This window comes from Somniosus microcephalus, chromosome 5, assembly GCF_052327205.1.
Source record: "Somniosus microcephalus isolate GS21.2 chromosome 5, FLI_Smic_1.0, whole genome shotgun sequence".
NCBI classification, from domain to species: Eukaryota; Metazoa; Chordata; class Chondrichthyes; order Squaliformes; family Somniosidae; genus Somniosus; species Somniosus microcephalus.
This window is the reverse complement of record NC_140991.1, coordinates 147,335,053-147,358,866: the sequence shown is the minus strand read 5'-3', so window position 1 is coordinate 147,358,866 and position 23,814 is coordinate 147,335,053. Positions and strand designations below refer to the sequence as shown.

The window sequence follows — 23,814 nt, the reverse complement described above, 5'->3', positions numbered from 1 at the left end:
TCGGTCTAATACATAATTCAAAGTCCTGTCTGGTTTCAAAATACAAAGTCTCTCTTCACAGAAACTGCAGCTTTGGTTTCGATCCACAAGCTGTCTGCGTTGCAGAGTCCATTTTAAAATCTCACGGGCTTTCTGCCACGAGGTGCGGACGCCATTTTGGGTACTCTTTTTCATTAAAAATGTCCATGCAGGGTCCCTTTTCTTATTAATAACCTTCGGGAAGATGTAGAAATTTTCCAAATCTTACAGCGCTTTGGGACGTCTGGTGGTTGTGAAAGGCACTATATAAATGCAAGTCTTTCTTTTTATCTCTACCATGATCTACCTGCCATCATTTCTGTCATCATCACACATAATTGACCCAGAAAGACTAGTATCAATGATATCATAGTAAACAGGGGATGGAGAGGAGATGCTAAGTATCCCCTAACCTCTACCATCCCTACATAATCTGAATTCCCCTTGTGTCCGTTCATGTGCACATTTTTGGCTGCCCCTCCAGACCTGTCATTAATTGTATCTTTTCTCTCTTTCCCCCTCCTGTCACCCAGCAATGTCACCTTTCATTTTTCCCTCTTGTGTACTTTGCCCCTCCCTGATCACCGCTTCAGGCTGTTCGCAATCTCAATATCTTATTCAACCCCGAGCTGAGCTTCCAAGCTCATATTCCCATCTTATTTAAGACCGCCTTCCACCTCCATAATGTCACCTGCCTCCTGCAGCCAATCTGCTGCTGAAACTCTCATCCATGGTTGTGTTACCTCCAAATGAGACTATTCCAATGTTTTCCTTGCCAGCCACCCAACCTCCACCCTCCATAAACCAGTTCATCCAAAACTCTGCTGCCTATATCCTATTCTGCACCAAATCCCACTCACCCTTCAGCCCTGGCCCTTAAGTGTCAGTCTTGGCTCAATAGTAGCACTCATCTCTGATTCAGGTCGTGGGTTCAAGCCCCAGTCCAGAAACTTGAGCACATAATCTAGACTGGCACTTCCATGCAGTACTGAGGGAGTGCTGCACTGTCGGAGGTGCTGTCTTTCAGATGAGACATTAAACCGAGGCCCCGTCTACCCTCTTAAGTGGATGTAAAATTTCCCATAGCACCATTGGATGAAGACCAGGGAAGTTCTCCCAGTGTCCTTGCCAATATTTATCCCTCACTAAACATCACTTTAAAAAAAAGTAACATAATTTATCTTGTTGCTGCTTGTGGAACCTTGCTGTGCACAAATTGTCTACCGCGTTTCCTATATTGCAATAGTGACTACACTTTATTTTCTGTAAAGTGCTTTAGGACGTCCTGTGGTGTGAAAGGCACTATATAAATTCACGTTATTTCTTTCTTTCTTTACATTGGCTACCAGTCGCCCAATACCTCAAATGTAAAATTCTCACTTGTGTTTAAATCCCTCCAGTTATGGCCATTCCTATCTCTGTAACCCCTATAGTCATACAACCCCTAAACTCTCTATATCTCTGATTTATGCCACTGGTGCATTCCACATTCCTTTTGTGGATGGTGGTCATTTCATCAGGTGCCTACGTCATACACACTGGAACTTCCTCCTTAAACCCCTTTGCCTCCACTTCTCTCTCCTCCTTTATCCTGCTTAAAACTCACTTCTTTGTCAAAGCTTTTGATCACCCTTCCTAATATCTGATTTTTTTTGTCTTAGCATTCATTTTCTCACATGCCTCTGTGAAGCACCTTGGGACATAGTTCTACATTAAAGGCACTACAAAAAGCAAATTTTTCTTGTTGAAATTCCACAGCTTATTGCATTTGCTGCATCCTGGATTACACGTTGGATAGTTATCTGCTGGCCTGTGTCTTTGATTAGACCATATTTAAAACGCTGATACTGTTTGATTTGGCAACACTCCTTTCCTTCTGCACGTCTAACCAACATTTTCATGCAACCTCATTTAGCTTTAGTTGGTCTCTGGCTTGCCCCTGCGCTGTCACCTCTGGAGTTCCCAACAATTTATCTTTGACCCCCTCCTCTTTCTCATCTACATGATGCTCCTTGGTAGCATCATCCACAGGACACGTTCCATACATATGCTGATGACACCCACTTCTGCCTCCCCACCACTTCCCTTAACCACCTCTTTGCTGTCAGACTGCATATATATCAATTCATGAATGAGTCAAAATTTCCTCCAAGTGAACATCAGCAAGGGGAGAAATTCAGTAGGTTGCGCCACCCGTTAGCGCCTTAAGAGGGCGCTAAGTGGGTCGCAAGCCAACTGGCGCCCGGGTGCGGCACTGCCCACGCCTCCCGCTAAATTCCACGGGACATTAGTGGTGGTGCTAACCGTTAGCGCTGCGCCACTGCCAATGACGTCATCAGTGTGTGCAGCACCCCGCTGACGCCCCAGCCGCGATATTCGGCAGCGCCCCGTGATTTACCGCCGGACGCTATGTCCGACGGGTTCAGGGGGGCCTACCTGCGGCCGGGGAGGCGCAAATTAAAGGCGAGTTGTGGGGCGGCCATTTTTGTTGTTGGCCACCTGCCAGCACCTGCCTGCGCTCCCGTCCCCGGCCTCCTGAACCCCCCCCCGCCCCCGCGGAGTGCCGGCTGTGCTCCAAGAGCCCGGCACTTCTCTTCGGTGCCGGGCTCTTTTGCCTGCACTCCAGATCCTCGGGGCCCAGCTAGGCCCCAGATCGCGCTGCACAAGGCCCCTCCCCTTTAAGAAGGGGAGGGAGGCCTGCAATACCGCAGCGCGACGTGCCGCAGTGTGTGGTGCTGCGGCACATAGCGCCACGATATTCACTCACAGCGCCCCAAGAGGGATGCGGGGCGCCTCCAGTAGCGCCGCGCTTCCCTTTGGGGCGCAACCACTCAATTTCCGGTGCAGGGGCGCGAATGTTTCCGGGGCACTACTTTTAGCGCCCTGGCGAGGCTGGCGCCCCAAACGGGGCTATACTCAATTTCTCCCCCATAATCTTTGACCCCTGTCATGAACTATGTTCCCTGACTACTGATCCCATCCCACTTCCCAGCTCCTTGTTCAGGCTGAATCAAATGCTGCAAAACTATGGCATCCGGTTGGATTTAAAGCTCAGTTTTAAATACCACTTCATATCCATTACTAAGACCACTTACTTTCACCTCCACAATATCAGAATAATAAAGAAGTACAGGGGAGTTCTCCCTGGTGTTCTGGCCAATACTTATCCCTCAACCAACATCACTACTAAAAAAGCAGATATATCTGGTTATTATCATATTGCTGTTTGTGGGATAAAAACAGAAAATGCTGGAAATACTCAGCAGGTCAGGCAGCATCTGTGGAGAGAGAAACAGAGTTAACGTTTCAGGTCGATGACCTTTCATCAGAGCTGGAAAAAGTTAGAAATGTAAGTTTTTAAGCAAGTGGCAGGGAAAGGGGAGGGGAGGAAAGAACAAAAGGGAAGGTCTGTGATAGGGTGGAAGGCAGGAGTGATTAAATGACAAAAGGTATGATTGTACAAAGCAAATGGAGATGGTAATGGGACAAGTAAAGAAACAAAAGAGGGTCTAGATTAGGTGTAAATGGGTGGAGCAGAATCATTCCAGATGGCAAAGGCTTTAAACTAGTAAGATGCGGGGAGAGGGTGATCGACAAGAAATGTAACCAACCTAATTATAAACAAACCAGGAAAAGAGAGCATAGGAAATATTAACTGGGATAAAATTAGTGTGAAAGACATAGAGGGAGCAGAATTCTTAAAATGCATTCAGGAGAACTTTTTTAGCCAGTACGTAGCAAGCCCAACAAGAGAGGGGGTGGTTCTGGACCTAGTTTTAGGGAATGAAGCAGGGCAGGTGGAAGGAGTATCAGTGGGAGAGCATATTGGTGGTAGTGATCATAATTCAGTTAGATTTAAGGTAGTTATGGAAAAGGACAAGGATGGACCAGGAATAAAAGTTCTCAATTGGGGAAAAGCTAATTTTACTAAGCTGAGATGTGATTAAGCCAAAGTGGACTGGAGACAGAAACTTGAAGGTAAATCAGTGTCAGAGCAGTGGGAGGCAGTCAAGGAGGAGATAATGAAGGTTCAAAGCAAGTATGTTCCCTTAAAGAAAAAGGGTGGGACTAACAAATCTGGATGTCAAGGGGCATACAGGGTAGGAAAAAGAAAAAAAGGGAAGCTTATGACAAATACCAAGGACTCAATACTACAGAAAGCCCAGAGGAGTATAGAAAGTGCAGGGGTGAAATCAAAAAGGAAATTAGGAAAGCAAAGAGAGGGCAGGAAAAAATATTGGCAAGTAAAATCAAGGGAAACCCAAAGATTTTTTATAAATACATTAAGAGCAAGAGGATAACTAAAGCAAGAGTAGAGCCTATTAGGGACCATAAAGGTAACCTGTGTGTGGAAGCGGAAGACATGGGTGTTATAAATCTCATCATTCATCAAGAAACTACTCATGAAATAACGCTGGACGGCCAGCTGGTGGCGCCGTCCAAGGAGTATAAATACTCGGGCGTGGGCCCAGCTTTCCAGGGGCATTTTGTAAGACAAGGAACTAGTGAAGTACAACTAGACCTCCATGTTCTGAAACAAGTTGATTAAAGCCTTGCTTTATGCTCAAACCAAGTGCGTAGTGAGTTTTATTACATCAATTTAATCAGCTTGTTATCGACTCCACGCTCTGAGTGATTTTGGGAACAGCCAGCTACGACTTCAACTGCAGAAGAGAAATCGGGCGTAGAAATCAATCCATCATGGACAAACTACTCAGACTCGCCCATCTTGACCTGGACCCAAATTCACCTACAACTGCTAAGGTATGGAAACACTGGTATCGTACCTTCAGCAACTTCCTCAGGGTGTGTGGTGAGAATGTTCCTGATAAATTAGAGATACTTGCCAATTATGTATCTTCTCATGTGTTTGACTATATCGAAGACTGTGTAGACTATGACTCTGCTATCCTAATATTACAGCGACTATATGTTAAGGCCCCAAACAAAATTTTTGCTCGGCAGCTATTGGCCACAACTCGACAACAACCCGGGGAATCACTTGACGAATACCTTCAAAAGCTTCGCAGGCTCAGCAAGGATAGTAACCTTAAAGCTGTCACAGCTGAGCAGTACCAGAAGGAGCTAATTCACAATTCCTTTATTAATGGAATTACGTCTCCCTTCATACGCCAGCGTCTGTTGGAGAATAAAACCCTCAAGTTACAGGCTGCCTATGACCAGGCGTGTTCCCTGGACTTAGCAAAGAGGAATGCAGATACCTATCTTTTACCTCATGCACGGGCTGCTGCTATCACTTTTAATGACTCCTTCGATAGGTCTTGGGCGGAAGCCCTCACCGATGATGACTCTAACTTAGTGGATGACAACCCTACCCTAGAAGCCTTCACTGATGACGACCCCACCCTAGCGGCATCTTGGCAATCTGGAAGGAAGTGTTTCTTCTGTGGAGGTGCGTTCCATTATAGGAAATTCTGTCCTGCTCGTAACGCAATCTGTAATCATTCCAGCAAGAAAGGTCACTTTTCTAAGGTATGCCAGTCAAGAGCCGCTGTTAGTAAGAAAGGCCACTTTTCTAAGGCATACCGGTCGAGAGCTCCTGTTAGTTTTGCAGCTACTATCTATAAAACTGCTCCTCCCCCAAGAGCCACTACTAAGGTTACAGCTGCTATCTATAAAACTGCTCCTCCCCCAAGAACCACTACTAAGGTTACAGCTGTCAAGGGTAAAACTGCCCCTCCTCCCATCACAGCTGTTTTTCCCCAAAGTCTGTCCCATGCAGCCATGAAGGTTTCGGTAAATGGACACATTTTGAGTGCACTAATCGACTCATGCAGCTCTGACAGCTTCATCAGTGAGCAGGCTGTCAGTAAGTTAAAACTGCGCATTTACCCCTCGGACAGGGAAATTCCAATGGCTCTGACGACACTGACCACCAATTCTTCCGGCTTTTGTCTTGTCGACCTTATTCTCAATGGCCGCACGTATTTCTCCACCCGACTCAGGGTGCTCAAGAACCTATGCAGTGATGTGATCCTGGGACAGGATTTCCAGAAACAACACAAAAGACTCACTTTCGAGTTTGGAGGGTCAAAGCTGGAGCTTACTATTTCCAAAGTACCGTTTTGTGCGCTTTCGGTGGCTTCGCTCGACGAGCCCTCCTTGTTTGCCAATCTTTCCCCCCGATATAAGCCCATAGTCACTAAATCACGACGTTTCAGCCAAGATGATCGATCCTTTATCGAGGCAGAAATCTCTCGCCTTCTAACTGACGGTATCATTGAGCTATGTTCATCTTCCTGGCGGGCTCAAGTCGTCGTTGTTAAAAATCCTCTGAAGCAACACAAGAAACGTCTTTGCATCGATTACTCGCAAACTATTAACCAGTATACCGACCTGGATGCCTACCCACTACCACGCATCGATGACATGGTCAATAACCTTGCCAACTACAAGGTATTTTCAACTTTTGATTTAAAGAGCGCATATCATCAAGTACCGTTAAAGGACTCTGACAAAAAGTATACGGCCTTTGAGGCCAATGGTCGGCTTTACCAGTTTTGTCGCCTTCCATTTGGGGTCACCAATGGGGTGGCCGTCTTTCAACGGGCAATGGATAGCTTAGTCAAACAGGGGAACTTAACAGACACTTTTCCATATCTGGATAATATCACCATTGCAGGTCAGGACCAGAAGGAGCATGATGCCAACATCCAGAAATTTGTTGACGTTCTCCGTCGTTGCAACTTAACCTTAAATGAGTCCAAATCTGTGAAATCAGTACCATCAGTCAACATCCTTGGCTACTGGGTGTACAACGGTGTCATTAAACCGGATCCATAGCGACTTTGTCCGCTTCAGGAGCTCCCTCCCCCTACGAATCTTGGCTCTCTTCGTCGGGCACTCGGCACGTTCGCCTATTATGTGAAATGGATACCCCACTTCTCCGACAAGATCCAGCCCCTGCTTCACGCAGTCATTTCCATTGGAGGCAACGGCTATTTCAGCTTTCAACCTCCTCAAGCAACAACTGGAAAAAGCCACGCTTCGTTCCATTGATGAAAATCTTCCTTTCGTGGTCGAGTGCGATGCATCGGATGTGGCGATCTCTGCTACCTTGAATCAAGGTGGTCGACCCGTTGCATTTCTGTCCAGAACTTTGCAGGGTAGCGAGCTCCATTATCCGCCTGTCGAGAAGGGGGCGATGGACATCATCGAAGCGGTACGTAAATGGAGTCATTTTCTCGCTCGTCGCCATTTCACACTTATAACCGATCAGCGCTCCGTGGCCTTTATGCTGGATAACCGGAAACGGTTAATAACAAAATACAACTCTGGAGGTTGGAATTGGCCGTCTTTGGATACACCATACATTATCGACCCGGCAAAGAGAATGTGGCCCCGGATACCCTCACGCGGGCATTCTGCTCTTCTATGTCAACTTCGACTCTGGCAGATCTTCATACTGACTTATGCCATCCTGGCATTACCTGTATGTTGCACTTTGTGCGATCTAAAAATCTCCCATTTTCTACGGAAGATGTGAAAAGAACGTGCTCCTCCTGTAGAATTTGTGCGGAATTAAAACCGCAATTCTTCCATCCATTGGATGGCTCTCTCATACATGCTATGCAGTGACTCAGCATTGACTTTAAAGGGCCATTGCCTTCCTCAACGCGAAACACCTACTTACTGACTATGGTGGACGAATATTCACGCTTTCCCTTTGCTTTCCCCTGTCCCAATATGCTTACTTCCACAGTGATTAAATGCCTTGATCAAGTCTTTTCCCTTTGCAGTACAGCCAATTTCATCCACTCGGATCGGGGTCCCTCCTTCATGTCAAGCAAACTCAAAAGTTATCTCTCCCAACGGGGAATTGCCACAAGTAAAATGACACCATACCATCCCATCGGTAACGGACAGGTTGAGAGATACAACGCTATCATTTGGAACGCTGTTCGTCTTGCGCTGAGGTCACGCAACCTACCAGACCAGCAGTGGGAAACTATGCTCCCTGACGTGTTGCATTCCATCAGGTCTCTCCTTTCTACGTCTACCAATGTCACACCTCACGAGCGATTCTTCAGCTTCCAGCGTCGCTCCACCCATGGGACGTCTCTACCGTCATGGTTGGCAGCTCCCGGCCCCATGCTGCTCCGAAGATTCGTCCAATCATCTAAAAACGATCCTCTCGTCGATGAGGTAGAACTCACGGACGTCAACTCCACGTATGCACACGTGCGGTACCCTGATGATCAGGAGTCCACCATTTCGCTCCGGGACCTTGCTCCCTGTCTGGCCGGTTCCACGGACCCAACCGATAGAGGGATCCACGGGGGTGATGCCGACACTCTGCGCTCCCCCGAAGATGACGCCCTACCTGGGACATCGAAAGATCTGCCAGCTGCCCCACCGGATCCACTCGGGGAGCCGAGCGCTCCCCGTGGGATGGCCACCCGAGGCCAGGACGCCGATCAATCCCTGGCTCTCCAACAGGACAAAGCCAGTTCTGCGCCTGTGGGGACCCGCACCCGGAGTCACGATCTCCCCAGCCTCCCTCGGGTCGTTCAGAGCAACATGGGCCCTGTCGATCCACCGGTATGGATCAAGCGGCCCAGGGACCAAGACACGGTCCGGGGAGACGTGCCTTCTAGCCATAAACAAAAATCTAAAAGACTGCGGCTATTCGTGGTCCGCTTAATCCGTTAAGAGGAAGTTGTCGGACTTCCAAATCTTTTAGGCAGGAAGAATGTTATAAATCTCATCATTCATCAAGAAACTACTCATGAAATAACGCTGGACAGCCAGCTGGTGGCGCCGTCCAAGGAGTATAAATACTCGGGCGTGGGCCCAGCTTGCCAGGAACATTTTGTACGATAAGGAACTAGTGAAGTACAACTAGACCTCCATGTTCTGAAACAAGTTGATTAAAGCCTTGCATTATGCTCAAACCAAGTGCGTAGTGAGTTTTATTACGTCAATGGGTATGGTTCTTAAATACTTTGCGTCTGTTTTCACAAAAGAGAGGAACGATGCAGACATTGCAATCAGGGAGGAGGAGTGTGAAATATTAGGTGAAATAAACATAGTAAAAGAGTAAGTATTAAAGGGTTTAGCTTCTTTGAAAGTGGATAAATCCCCAGGCCCGGATGAAGTGTATCCCAAACTGTTAAGAGGAGTAAGAGAGGAAATGGCAGAGGCTCTGACCATCATTTTCCAATCCTCTCTGGCTACAGGTGTGGTCCAGAGGACTGCTAACGTGGTACCGTTGTTTAAAAAGGGAGAAAGGGATAGACCGAGTAATTACAGGCCAGTCAGCCTAACCTCGGTTGTGGGAAAATTATTGGAAAAAATTCTGAGGGACAGGATAAATCTTCATTTAGAAAGACACAGATTAATCAGGGACAGTCAGCATGGATTCGTGTCTGACTAACTTGGTTGAATTTTTTGAGGAGGTAACAAGGAGGCTCGATGAGGGTGGTGCATTTGATGTAGTCTATATGGTTTTTAGCAAGGGTTTTGATAAGTTCCCACATGGCAGACTGGTCACGAAAATAAAAGCCCATGGAATCCAAGGCAAAGTGGCAAGTTGGATCCAAAATTGGCTCAGAGGCAGGAAACAAAGGGTAATGGTCGAAGAGTGTTTTTGTGACTGGAAGGCTGTTTCCCATGGGGTTCCACAGGACTCAGTACTGGGTCCTTTGCTTTTTGTGGTATATATCAATGATTTGGACTTGAATGTAAAAAGTATGATTAAGAAGTTTGCAGATGAAACAAAAATTGGCCATGTGGTTGATAATGAAGAAGAAAGCTGCAGACTGCATGAAGATATCAATGGACTGGTCAGGTGGGCAGAACAGTGGCAAATGGAATTCAATCTGGAGAAGTGTGAGGTAATGCATTTGGGGAGGGCTAACAAGGGAAGGGAATACACTATAAATGGTAGGACACTGAGAAGTGCAGAAGGTCAGAGGGACCTTGGCGTGTATGTCCACAGATCCCTGAAGATAGCAGGACAGGTAGATAAGGTGGTTAAGAAGACATATGGGATACTTGCCTTTATTAGTCAAGGCATAGAATATAAGAGCAGGGAGGTTATGCTTGAACTGTATAAAACACTAGTTAGGCTGCAGCTAGAATACTGCGTGCAGTTCTGGTCACCACATTACAGGAAGGATGTGATTGCACTAGAGAGGGTGCAGAGGAGATTTATGAGGATGTTGCCTGGGCTGGGAATTTTAGCTGTGAGGAAAGATTGGATAGGCTGGGGTTGTTTTCTTTGGAACAGAGGAGGCTCAGGGGAGACCTAATTGAGGTGTATAAAATTATGAGGGGCCTAGATAGAGTGGATAGGAAGGACCTATTTCCCTTAGCAGAGGGGTCAATAACCAGGGGGCATAGATTTAAAGTAATTGGTTGAAAGTTTAGAGGGGAATTCAGGAGAAATGTTTCACCCAGAGGGTGGTGGGGGTCTGGAACCCACTGCCTGAAAGGGTGGTAGAGGCAGAGACCCTCACGGACCAAGTGCTGGAAAGTGGGATTAGGGTGGATAGCTCTTTGTCGGCCGGCAAGGACAAGATGGGCCGAATGGTCTCCTTCTGTGCTGTAAATTTCTATGATTCTATGAAAGAATAAAGTAAGGGAGGACATTGATGGCAAGGGAATAAGTAGAGTTATAGAACAGGAGTCTAAAAAGATAGTTAAACATAAAGTGAGAGGAAATCCTATTAAAAATGAGTTAAACTGTCTGCACAGCAATGTCCGTAATAAAACAGGGGAGCTGGAAGCAATCATACGTTGCGAGGAACCAGACATAGTAGGGATTAATGAGACATGACTACAGAAAAATCAGGACTGGAAATTAAACATTGCAGGGTATAACATATTTAGAAAAGAGAGGGAAAAAGGGGGGTGGAGTAGCTGTACTTATTAGGAATAACATAATGGCAGTAGAAAAAAGTGACACAGCTATCAGCAAGACAAAAATAGAATCCGTATGGATAGAGATAAAAGACAATAAAGGATCAATCACACTCATTTCCCCCTTGCACTATTCCTCTAGCCACGTATTCATCTGAAATATCCTTCTATTTCTACTCTGACTAGCACATGGCACTGGTAGCAATCCTGAGATTACTACCTTTGAGGTCCTATTTTTTAATTTAGGACCTCATCCCGGTTTTACCTATATCGTTGGTACCTATATGCATAATATGATAGAATTCTTCATTAAGATGGAGAGTGAAATAGTTGACTCAGAGACTAGGGTCCTGAATTTAAATAAAGGAGACTATGATGGTATGAGGTGCGAGTTGGGTAGGATTGATTGGGGAATGTCACTCAAAGGGTTGACGGTGGATGGGCAATGGCAAACATTCAAAGATCGCATGGATGAACTACAGAATTTGTTCATCCCAGTTTGGCATGAAAATAAAACAAAAAAGGTGACTCAACCGTGGCTAACAAGGGAAATTAGGGATCGCATAAGATTTAGGATTCAACAAAGAAGGACAAAGGGATTAATTAAGAGGGGGGAATAGAGTATGAGAGTAAGCTTGCAGGGAACATAAAAACTGACTGTAAAAGCTTTTATAGATATGTGAAGAGAAAAAGATTGGTGAAGTCAAGTGTAGGTCCTTTGCAGTCAGAATCAGGGGAATTTATAATGGGGAACGAAGAAATGGCAGACCAATTAAATACATACTTTGGTTCTGTCTTCACAAAGGAGGACACAAATAACCTCCCAAAGATGTCGGGGAACATAGGGTCTAATGAAAGGGAGGAATTGATAGAAATCAGTATTTGTAGGGAAATGGTGTTAAGGAAATTGATGACATTAAAGGCCGAAAAATCCCCAGGGCCTGATAATCTACATCCTAGGGTACTTAAGGAAGTGGCCCTAGAAATAGTAGATGCATTGCTGGTCATCTTCCAAAATTCGATAGACTTTGGAACAGTACCCATGGATTGGCGGGTAGCTAATTTTACCCCACTGTTCAAAAAGGGTGGTAGAGAGAAAATGGGGAATTACAGACCGGTAAGCCTGACATTGGTAGTGGGGAAAATGCTAGAGTCCATTATAAAGGATGTACAGGAAACTTTCGATTAACCGGCCCCTAAATAACCGGAACGCTCTATCCACCGGCAAAATTCAGGAGTCGGTTCAGATAACTTTTATGACTTTTATTACTTTTTTTACTCCATTTGTTGCTGTGCAAGGGTGTAGCTGAAGCTGTTGCTAAGCTACAGAGACGCTTGCAACTTGTGCCGATTGTTTTGAAGCTGAAGCAACAGGGTTTGTTGCTTTGAGCTCCGTACCTTTTACTATAGCGTTCGGTTATCCGGAATTGTTGATGAACTGGCAACACGTTGGTCCCGTCCGTGCCGGATACCAGAAAGTTTCCTGTAATAGCAGAGCACTTGGAAAAAAGTGACCAGATCGGAGAAAGTCAAAATGGATTTACAAAAGGTAAATCGTGCTTGACTAATCTACTGGAATTTTTTGAGGATGTAACTGGTGAAATAGATAAGGGAGAACCAGTGGATGTGGTGTATTTGGACTTTCAAAAGGCTTTCGATAAGGTCCTGCATAAGAGATTAGCGTGCAAAATTAAGGCACATGGGATTGGGGGCAAGGTATTGACTTGGATAGAGAACTGGTTGGCAGACAGAAAGCAAAGAGTTGGAATAAACGGCTCTTTTTCTGAATGGCAGGCAGTGACTAGTGGGGTACTGCAGGGATCGGTCCTTGGACCCCAGCTATTCACAATATATATTAATGATCTGGACGAGGGAACTAGATGTAATATCTCCAAGTTTGCAGGCGACACAAAGCTGGGTGGGCGTGTGTGCTGTGAGGAGGATGCCGAGAAACTCCAGTATGATTTGGACAGGTTGGGTGATTGGGCAGAAGCATGGCAGATGCAATATAACGTGGGTAAATGCGAGGTTATCAACTTTGGTGTCAAAAACAGGAAGGCAGATTATTATCTGAATGGCAATAGATTGGGAGAAGGGGAAGTGCAACGAGACCTGGGCGTCCTTGTGCACCAGTCGCTGAAAGTAAGCATGCAGGTGCAGCAGGCGGTTAAGAAGGCAAATGGTATGTTGTCCTTCGTAGCGAGAGGGTTTGAGTACAGGAACAAGGCTGTCTTGCTGCCGTTGTACAGGGCCTTGGTGAGACCACATCTTGAATATTGTGTGCAGTTTTGGTCGCCTTATCTGAGGAAGGATGTTCTTGCCATGGAAGGAGTGCAGCGAAGATTCACCAGGCTGATACCTGGGATGGCAGGAATGACGTATGAGGAGAGATTGGGTCGATTGGGCTTGTACTCGCTGGAGTTTAGAAGAATGAGAGGGGATCTCATCGAAACTTATAAAATACTAACAGGGCTAGACAGACTAGATGCTGGAAGGATGTTCCCGATGGTCGGGGAGTCCAGGACTAGGGGTCACAGTCTAAGGATAAGGGGTAAGCCATTTAGGACAGAGATGAGGAAGAATTTCTTCACCCAGAGAGTGGTGAACCTGTAGAATTCGCTACCAAAGAAGGCAGTAGTGGCCAATTCATTAAATATATTCAAGAAGGAGTTGGATATATTTCTTAAGGCTAAAGGGATCAAGGGATATGGAGAGAAGGCAGGAACAGGGTACTGAATTTGGATGATCAGCCATGATCTCATTGAATGGCGGAGCAGGCTCGAGGGGCCGAATGGCCTACTGCTGCTCCTATCTTCTATGTTTCTAATAGGGGTAAGTCTACAGACCACCTAATAGTGGAAGGGAGGTGGAGGAAGAAATATGCAGACAAATTAGGGAAATTAGTGAAAAACATAGAATAATAATCATGAGGGATTTCAACTACCCCGATATTAATTGGATAGAAGAGGTAGGTAAAGGGGATAAGGGAATGGAGTTCTTACAATGTGTACAGGGCTCCTTTGTAACCCAATATGTAAAAAGCCCAACAAGGAAGGATTTGCTATTGGATCTAGTAATGGGGAATGAACCAGAGCAGGTAAGAGAAGTAAAAGTAGGGGAACATATCGGCAATAGTGACCAATATATAAGACGCTTTAAGATGATAATTGAGAAGGACATAAGTATGACAAAAACCAGGGTAATAGATTGAAGAAAAGCTGATTTTGAGGGGCTGAGAATAGAACTTGGGAAAATAAAATGGGCAACAATATTGGCAAACGATGTAGAACAGCAATGGGAAACATTTAAAATGGTGTTCAACAGAGTGCAGGAAAAATATATTCTGCTAAAGGGAAAGAACAAACTAAACACTAAGGACACTCCATGGATGAATAAAGCCATAAGGGAACAATTGAGGGTAAGGAAAGATGCATACATTAAGTACATAGACAGCAGGGGAGTGCATGATAAGGGAGAATACGAAGAGATTAGGAGAGAAGTCAAAAAAAACAATTAGGGAGGCAAAGAGGAACTATGAAATTAAATTATCAAGGAACATAAAACAAAATAGTAAAATATTTTATCGGCACATCAATAAAAAAGGTTGGGATGGGAATAGGGCCATTTTTATGAAGAAGTAACAGAGCGAGTAGACAATGGCAATGCAGTAGATATAATTTATCTAGATTTTCAAAAGGCCTTCGATAAGGTACCCCATAATAGACTGATGAAGAAGGTCAGAGAATGCGGAGTCAGGGGGCAAGTAGCAGAATGGATAGCTAGCTGGCTTCAAGACAGAAAGCAGAGAGTAGGGGTAAAGGGTAGCTATTTACAGTGGCAGAAGGTGGGTAGTGGTGTTCCACAAGGATCAGTGCTGGGACCACTGTTGTTCACAATTTATATTAACGATTTAGACTTTGAAATCAAAAACACAATTTCTAAATTTGCGGATGACACCAAATTGGGGGGGATAGTCAATACTGCAACAAATTACAGGAGGACATTAATAAACTTGTAGAATGGGCATATAATTGGCAAATGAAGTTCAACACAGATAAATGTGAGGTATTACATTTTGGTAGGAAGAATAGGGAGGTCACTTATTACTTGGAGGGTGCGAGTCTAGGTGGGGTAGAGGAACAAAGGGATCTCGGAGTACAAATACACAAATCACTAAACGTTGCAACACAGGTTAGCAAGGCCATAAAAAAGCAAACCAAGCACTAGGGTTTATTTCTAGAGGGATAGAATTGAAAAGTAGGCAAGTTATGCTAAACCCGCATCAAACCTTGGTTAGACCACACTTAGAGTACTGCGTACAGTTCTGGTTGCCATATTATAAAAAGGATATAGAGGCACGGGAGAGGGTGCAGAGAAGATTTACAAGGATGATACCAGAAATGTGAGGCTATACACATCAGGAAAGGATGAACAGGCTGGGTCTCTTTTCTCTTGAAAAAAGAAGGCTGAGGGGTGACCTAATAGAGGTCTTTAAAATTATGAAATGTTTTGATAGAGTGGATAGAGAGAGAATGTTTCCACTTGTGGGGAACAGCATAACTAGAGGCTATCAATATAAGATAGTCATCAAGAAATCCAATAGGGAATTCAGAAGAAACTTCTTTACCCAAAGAGTGGTGAGAATGTGGAACTCACTACCACAGGGAGTGGTTGAAGCGAAAAGTATAGATGCATTTAAGGGGAGGCTAGACACACATCTGAGGGAGAAGGGAATAGAGGGTTATGCTGATAGATTTAGATGAGGAAAGACAGGAGGAGGCTCGTGTGCAGCATAAACGCTGCATAGACTGGTTGGGCCGAATGGCCTGTTTCTGTGCCGTATATCCTATGTACACTCTGGGACGATTGGTGACAGGGGTCCAGAATCTGGACACCCTGAGGGAGGCTTACCAAAAGCGCAACCTGGGCCCAGGCATTTCCGGACTCGGTATGTGTTTCTGATGTCCGAAGTCCGGAAATATCGCAACCTGGGCTCGGGTGTTTCCTGACTTCGGACATCAGAAACACGTTCCGAAGACCGGAAAAACCCGAAAACCGGCTCAGCCTCAGTCCCGAGGTTGCCGGATTCGGGGCGTTCTACCTGTACTCTATTCCTCCAATGTCTTCCATGCTGACCTCCTCCAATCCATAAACTTCAACTTGTTCAAAAACTCAGCTGCCTATATCCTGTCCTGCATTTAATTCCACTTGCCCACCATTTCTGTTCTTGCTAATCTACATTGGCTTCCCTTCGCTTGATGCTTTAAATTTAAATTCCTCATCCCGTCTTAAAATCCCTCCTCCATCCTTATCTACACCCTCTGGTCCTCTGTCTGGCCTTGTGTTTCCTTCCCTCCCTTCAACCCACCATTGATGGCAGAGCTTTCTTGGCACTAATCATTGGAACTCTTAAAACTCTCAACTTCCCTCTCCATCTTCAAAAACCTTCCCAAAACCTATTTTAAAATTAAACTTTTGTTCACCTCTCATAACTCTTGTACCACAACTTGGCATTTACTCCTTTATTTCTTTCATCTATATGTTTTCTTCTTCCCTTATGTAAAGTGCCATGGGACATTTTTCTATATTAAAGGTGCTATATAAATGCTAATTGTTGTTACCTGACATTCTATCACCTTTGGGTGGCATACCATTTGGACAACTGCGTCAAACATCAGCTGTAATTTAATTTGCTGCTTCTGTTATTTCATTGTTAGCAATACCAAGCACAATTGAATCCCGATTGTGCTCATTTATGTATGACTAAAATTGAGAATTTTAAGTCAGTTCATAGGAATTTCAGACAAATTATTTTACAGTTTCTTAGGCTTTCTGACTACACTGGTAGAAGACTGCCCTTTCATAAATTAAATTACATTTTGGAACAAGGTATTCATCACATCAATGTATCGTTATTTTTCTGATCTTCCAACACAAATGTGAAAGCTTTCCCCCTCCTTTTTCACACCAATGTTGTACCCTTAACTAGTGAATGATTCAACTTCTTGCTAGAATACATTTAGACAGGTTTCTCCCACTTCACCCAAGTAGCCACTATTCATAATGAGTATAGGCAGACTACTCCGCCGTACAAGACATCACAGCTGAGTCTTATCTAGTCCTTCGTTAACTCTGTTTCTCTCTCCACAGATGCTGCCTGACCGGCTGAGTATTTCCAGCATTTTGTTTTTATTCCTTTTCTGATGTAGTTTCTAGTAAAGGGCGACTGCGGAAACCTCGGTTAATTCACTCCCATAACCCAGGGGCACTGAAGCTAATTAAAATGCCCCAACCTGCGATCAACTAATACAGCAAGACTGGTATAGAACCTCGGAACTTCTCTGCCACTCACTTTCTTGACCACTGGAAGAAGAGGCGGAAGACCCATTAATAAAGGAGGAGGAACCATTAGATTTAGGTTGTTTTCATCTGGGGACGGAAATGCACGACGTACAGCCTTGGGCAATAACTGGGGAATGATTTTGCAATCGATCAGAATCCGGAACAATTATCGTGGTGTTCAATGCGCGGGCGATTCTGTTCATCGCCACACAGGATCCGGGTGGAAGTTCCTGCGGCAACATCGGAAAGGATTTCCCGCCAAACCGAGATTTGGAATTGAGTGGCTGGCCGGGTTCGCAGAGACAAAGGAATGGCGGAGATCTTGGAGGTTCCGCGCACGAGGATCAACACCAGCCTGGTCTCGGAGTTCACCGGGAGGGCGGTGTGCTTCGTGGGCAGAGTGCAGAAGGTGCGCCGCACTCGGCGCCTCAACCCGGCGGGGCCGTCAGTAAACCAGCGGGGCCGCGTCAGCTTCTCTCTTTATCTCCCCCTCTCTCTCTGTGTTTCTCTCTCTATCAATTCAATTCAATTCAAATTGCTTTATTGGCATGACAAGATACATCTTATGTTGCCAAAGCACAGAAAAAGAACATATATAATTGAACACATAAACGCAGATCTAGACATACAGTGTATAGACAAATATGCCCATGTATACATAAATATACACACATAATAATATAATATAATCTTTTCTTAGATTCAGTGGTCACTGGTTGTACCTCTGCTTATGGCAAGCTGTAACATAGTTTGCTGCTAAAGTTACACATTTTCTCTGTTCCCCTAATAGATATGGGAGTTTTTGGTGGTCATTCAAATTTTTGAATTCAGGGTATATTTTTATGAATTTTGGGTAGAAATTCCCCCTTATGTCCTGATAGTTTCCACAAGCTGTGAGGAAGTGCATCTCTGTCTCCACCACTCCCTGACTGCAGTGAGAGCATAGCCTGTCCTCTCTGGGCAGCCAGGTCTGCCTGTGTCTGCCTTTTTTTGATGGCTAGGCTATGCTCACTAAGTCTGTACTTATCTCTCCCCCTCTCTCTCTGTGCTTCTCTCTCCCTCTGTGATTCTCTCTCTCTCTCTCTCCCTCTGTGATTTTCTCTCTCTCTCTCTCTCTCTCTCTCTCCCTCTGTGATTCTCTCTCTCTCTCCCTCTATGATTCTCTCTCTCTCTCTCTCCCTCTGTGCTTCTCTCTCTCTCTCTCTCCCTCTGTGATTCTCTCTCTCTCTCTCTCCCTCTGTGCTTCTCTCTCTCTGTGCTTCTCTCTCTCCCTCTCTCTCCCTCTGCTTCTCTCTCTCTCCCTCTGCTTCTCTCCCTCTCTCTCTCTCTCTCTCTCTCTCTCTGTGCCTCTCTCTCTCTCTCTCTCTCTCTGTGCTTCTCTCTCTCTCTCTGCTTCTCTCTCTCTCCCTCTCTGTGCTTCTCTCTCTCTCTCTCTCTCTCCCTCTCTGTGCTTCTCTCTCTCTCTCTCTCTCTCTCCCTCTCTGCTTCTCTCTCTCTCTCTCTCTCTCTCTCTCCCTCCCTCTGTGCTTCTCTCTCTCTCTCCCTCTCTGTGCTTCTCTCTCTCCCTCTGCTTCTCTCTCTCTCTGTGCTTCTCTCTCTGTGCTTCTCACTCTCTCTCTCTCTCCCTCTGTGCTTCTCTCTCTCTCCCTCTGTGCTTCTCTCTCTCTCCCTCTGTGCTTCTCTCTCTCTCCCTCTGTGCTTCTCTCTCCCTCTCTCTCTCTCTCCTTCTCTCCCTCTCTCTCTCTCTCTCTCTCTGTGCTTCTCTCCCTCTCTCTCTCTGTGCTTCTCTCCCTCTCTCTGTGCTTCTCTCCCTCTCTCTCTGTGCTTCTCTCCCTCTCTATCTCTCTGTGCTTCTCTCCCTCTCTCTCTCTGTGCTTCTCTCCCTCTCTCTCTGTGCTTCTCTCCCTCTCTCTCTCTCTGTGCTTCTCTCCCTCTCTCTCTCTCTCTGTGCTTCTCTCCCTCTCTCTCTCTCTGCTTCTCTCCCTCTCTCTCTCTCTCTCTGCTTCTCTCCCTCTCTCTCTCTCTCTCTGTGCTTCTCTCCCTCTCTCTCTCTCTGTGCTTCTCTCCCTCTCTCTCTCTCTGTGCTTCTCTCCCTCTCTCTCTCTCTCTGTGCTTCTCTCCCTCTCTCTCTGTGCTTCTCTCCCTCTCTCTCTGTGCTTCTCTCCCTCTCTCTCTGTGCTTCTCTCTCTCTCTCTCTCTGTGCTTCTCTCTCTCTCTGTGCTTCTCTCTCTCTCTGTGCTTCTCTCTCTCTGTGCTTCTCTCTCTCTCTGTGCTTCTCTCTCTCTGCTTCTCTCTGCTTCTCTCTCTCTGCTTCTCTCTCTGCTTTTCTCTCTCTCTGCTTCTCTCTGCTTCTCTCTCTCTCTGTGCTTCTCTCTCTCTCTCTGTGCTTCTCTCCCTCTCTCTGTGCTTCTCTCCCTCTCTCTCTCTGTGCTTCTCTCCCCCTCTCTCTGTGCTTCTCTCCCCCTCTCTCTCTCTGTGCTTCTCTCCCCCTCTCTCTCTCTGTGCTTCTCTCCCTCTCTCTCTCTCTCTCTCTCTGCTTCTCTCCCTCTCTCTCTCTCTCTGTGCTTCTCTCCCTCTCTCTCTCTCTGTGCTTCTCTCCCTCGCTCTCTCTCTGTGCTTCTCTCCCTCTCAGTTCAGTTCAGTTCAGTTCAAATGCTTTATTGGCATGAAAGTTTACAGAGAACCATATTGCCAAAGCTTACATAGCAAAAAGGTACAGTTTTCCAACATTCTGTAGGTGTCAATCGATTTGACATTTGTTGGGTATATACAATATTACTTTTAAACAATATTAATTTTAAACAGTCTTTCTACTTCATTTGGTATGTTCAATATTAATTTTAAACAGTCTTACTTTTAAACAGTCCTCAGGTTGTGACATGTTGTTACATATTTAGCCCCAAGGTATGGTCTGTCTCCTTCTCCTAGGACTAATCTCAATTTTGACAGATCATCCAATTCCTTGAAATCTGGGGTTGTTTGGCTTAGCTTGTTGAATAATATGTTTCTTGATGTGTTGAATTTTTCGCATTTTAGGAGGAAATGCATTTCTGTTTCAACCTCGCCAGCCAGACATTGATCGCATATTCTATTCTCTCTAGGCTGCCAGGATTTCTTGTATCTGCCTTTTTCAATTTCCAGTTGGTGGTCGCTTAGTCTGTACCTGGTGAGGGTCTGTCTCTGTTTTGTGTCTCTGATGGTCGTGAGGTAGTCTGCCAGTTTATATTCTCTTTTTAGGGCCCGGTAACATTCTAATCTGCTTTGGCTTTCGGTTATTTTGTTCCAATGTTCCAGGTAGGTTTCTTTGCATTTTTTAATGATTTGGTTCACTCGGATTGGTGTTTGGACGGCTGTGTTGGTCTGGGGCTGGTCAGGGTCCGGCTGAGTACTTAGTTTCAGTAGCAGCTGACTCAGGGGACTCTTTTCTGGGTTTAGCTCTTGGGTCTGAAAGGCTTTGAAATGAAGGGTGTCTGGGGAGCTAGATTTGAGGTGATTTAGGAAGTTTAGTGCTCGTTTTTGGATGTTTATTATCAGTGGGTATCTGCCTAGTTCGGCTCTGCATGCATTTGTTGGCGTTTTTCTTTGGGTGCGAAGGATGCTTCGGCAGAATTCTGCATGTAGGGCTTCTATTGTGTGTTTTTCCCATTTAGTGTAGCTTTGGTGATTTAGCGGGCCCCATACTTCACTACCGTACAGTGCAATGGGCAGGATTATGCTGTCAAAAATTTTGAGCCAGATTTTGATTGGGATTTGGATGTTGTAGAATTTTCTTTTTATTGCATATAGGGCTCTTCGGGCTTTTTCTTTTAGTGCATTCACTGCTATGCTGAAGCTCCCTGATGCTGTAATAGTTAGACCAAGGTAGGTGTAGCTCATAGTGTGTCCTATAGTGGTATCACTGAGGGTAAACTGGTATTTGTTTTCCTGACATCTGGGTCTTTTCTGAAAAATCATGATGTTGGTTTTCTTTAGATTTACTGTTAGAGCCCAATTTTGGCAGTATTTGTCGAGTAGGTCTAGTTGTTGCTGTAATCCCTGTTCTGTGGGAGACAGCAGAACCAGGTCGTCCGCATAGAACAGGGACTTCACTTCTCCATCCAGGAGACGGAGACCTGGTGACTCGCTTTGCTCCAGCATGTCTGCTAGTTCATTTATGTATATGTTGAACAGGGTCGGGCTCAAATTGCAGCCCTGCCGGACGCCTCTTCTCTGGGTGAAGAAATCGGTGCGTTTGTCTCCAATTTTGACCCCACATTTGTTTTTCAGATACATTGATTTAATAAGGTCATAGACTTTGCCCCCTATTCCACACTGAAGAAGTTTATAATAGAGCCCTTCGTGCCATATAGAGTCAAAGGCTTTCTTGAAGTCGATGAAACAGGCGAATATTTTCCCATTTTTTGTTTGGTGTTTATGTTTTTCAATGAGGGTGTGAAGGGTATAGATATGGTCGGCGGTGCGGTGTTTTGGAAGAAAGCCTATTTGGTTTTTTCTGAGGATATTATGTTTGTTAAGAAAATCAAGTAATCTACTATTTAGAATACTGCAGAATAACTTCCCTAGACAACTGTTGACACAGATGCCGCGGTAGTTATTTGGGTCTGATTTGTTTCCACTTTTATATATGGGGGAGATTAGTCCTTGGCACCAGATATCGGGAAAACAGCCTGAGCGTAATATGATGTTGAATAGTTTGAGTATCGCACCCTGCATCTCCATATTGCTGAACTTTAGCATTTCATTTTTGATGTTGTCTGGGCCACAGGCTTTCTTTAGGTGGAGAGATTTTGTTTTTGTGGCCAGTTCTTTCCATGTGATTGGGGAGTCTAGAGGGTTTTGGTTGTCTTTAATTGTTGCTTCTAATGTGTGGAGTTTTTCTGTGACCTGATGTTGACTTGGGTTTGTTTTGTTTTTTGGGATGTCTTTGTAGAGGTTTTCAAAATGTGTTCTCCAGATGTCGCCATCTTGGATTGGTAATGCTTGCAATTGTGTTGTACTCAGGTTATTCCACATTTCCCAGAATTGTTTTGGATTGGTGGAGTTTTCAATTTCTTCGAGTATTTTGTGGGTATAGTTTTGTGTTTTGTTCCTAATGGTGTGTTTATATCTTTTGAGGGTTTCATTGTATCTAGTACGTAGGTCCGGATTGTTTGGTTGCCGATGCTTTTGGTTTGATATTTTTCTCAGGTCTTTTCTGGCATTTTTGCATTCGTGGTCAAACCATTTCATATTTTTATTTTGTCTTTTGTGATGCTTCCTCTTCTGTTTCACGAGGTCGGCTTTTACAGCTGCCTCATGGAAGATCATATTTATATCCTCTATGGCCGTGTTTACACCATCTCTGGTGATCTCATATAGATTTTCTTTAAATTTTGAAATTTTACTTGTGAGATCAGGTGAATTTAGTGCTGTGATGAATTTATCTCCACTGTCTGGGGCCCATCTGTATGTCTGGTTTATTTTATGTAGCTTACTGTGTTCCTTTTTTGTGTCTGTAGTTTGGGCAGAAAGTTTAAGGTACACATTTATTTGGTTATGGTCTGAGAGGGGGGATTGCTGCCTGACAGTGAATGCGTTGATATCGCAGGGGTCCAGGTCAGTGATTGTATAGTCCACCACACTAGACCCAAGAGTTGAGGAGTATGTGAGTCTCCCTAGGGAGTCCCCTCTGAACCTACCATTAACTATGTACAGGCCTAAGGCTCGGCAGAGTTGCACTACCTCCCTACCGCTTTTATTTATTTCACGATCAAGGTTGTTCCGATTTGCGATGGCTGGTGTGACATCTAAAGGGGTCTGGCCAAACACATGGTTGTTTCCCTGTGGGTCTATGAAGTCAGGTTCACAACCGGTCCTTGCATTTAGGTCCCCACATATTATCACCTTTCCTTGGGCCTGGAAATGGCTGATTTCCATGTGGAGAGTATCAAATAACTCCTCTTCGAAATATGGCGAATCTATTGGAGGTATGTAGATCGCACATAAGTAAACATCTTTTTTTGCTATTCCTATATTTTTATCTAGTTTTAGCCATACGTGTGATTTCCCCTGTTTTACCGGTGAGATGTGTTTGTCCAGTTCTCCCTTATACCACACCAATATTCCCCCGGAGGTTCTGCCCTTGCGTGTTTTAGTGTTCTTTACTGAGGGCACAATGATTTCATGGTACGTTGGAGGACAGTGGGTCGGCATGTCCTTTTGGCACCATGTTTCTGTTAACACAATTATATCAATGTCTTTTATAGCTTTTAGGAATTCAGGGTCTGTACTCTTCATCCCAAAAGTTGAGGAGCGGAGGCCCTGGATATTCCAGCAGCTTATGTGGAAAGAACGCATTTATATAGTTCAATAAAACGAAATAAAATGGACCTATTTTGTGGGATGAGTGTGGAAACACTATTTTCTATAATGCTAAGTGATGATTTAGTATAAATCTCTCTCTCTCTCTCTCTCTCTCCCCCACTGTCCTTCTCTCTCTCTCTCTCCCCCTCTGTCCTTCTCGCTCTCTCTCTCCCCCCCCCCCCCTCTGTCCTTCTCTCTCTCTCTCTCTCTCTCCCCTCTCTGTCCTTC

General features: G+C 45.0%; 1 protein-coding gene across 1 annotated transcript in view; it reads right to left on the bottom strand.

Moving 5' to 3' along the window:
- Window positions 1-17,278, bottom strand: part of umad1 (UBAP1-MVB12-associated (UMA) domain containing 1) — a 248,776-nt gene extending 231,498 nt beyond the window's left edge. Inside the window, exon 1 of the mRNA XM_085988359.1 lies at window positions 17,255-17,278. The gene's annotated coding sequence lies outside the window, so the exon portion shown is untranslated. The remainder of the gene's footprint in view (window positions 1-17,254) is intronic.
- Between the last annotated feature and the right edge of the window lie 6,536 nt (window positions 17,279-23,814).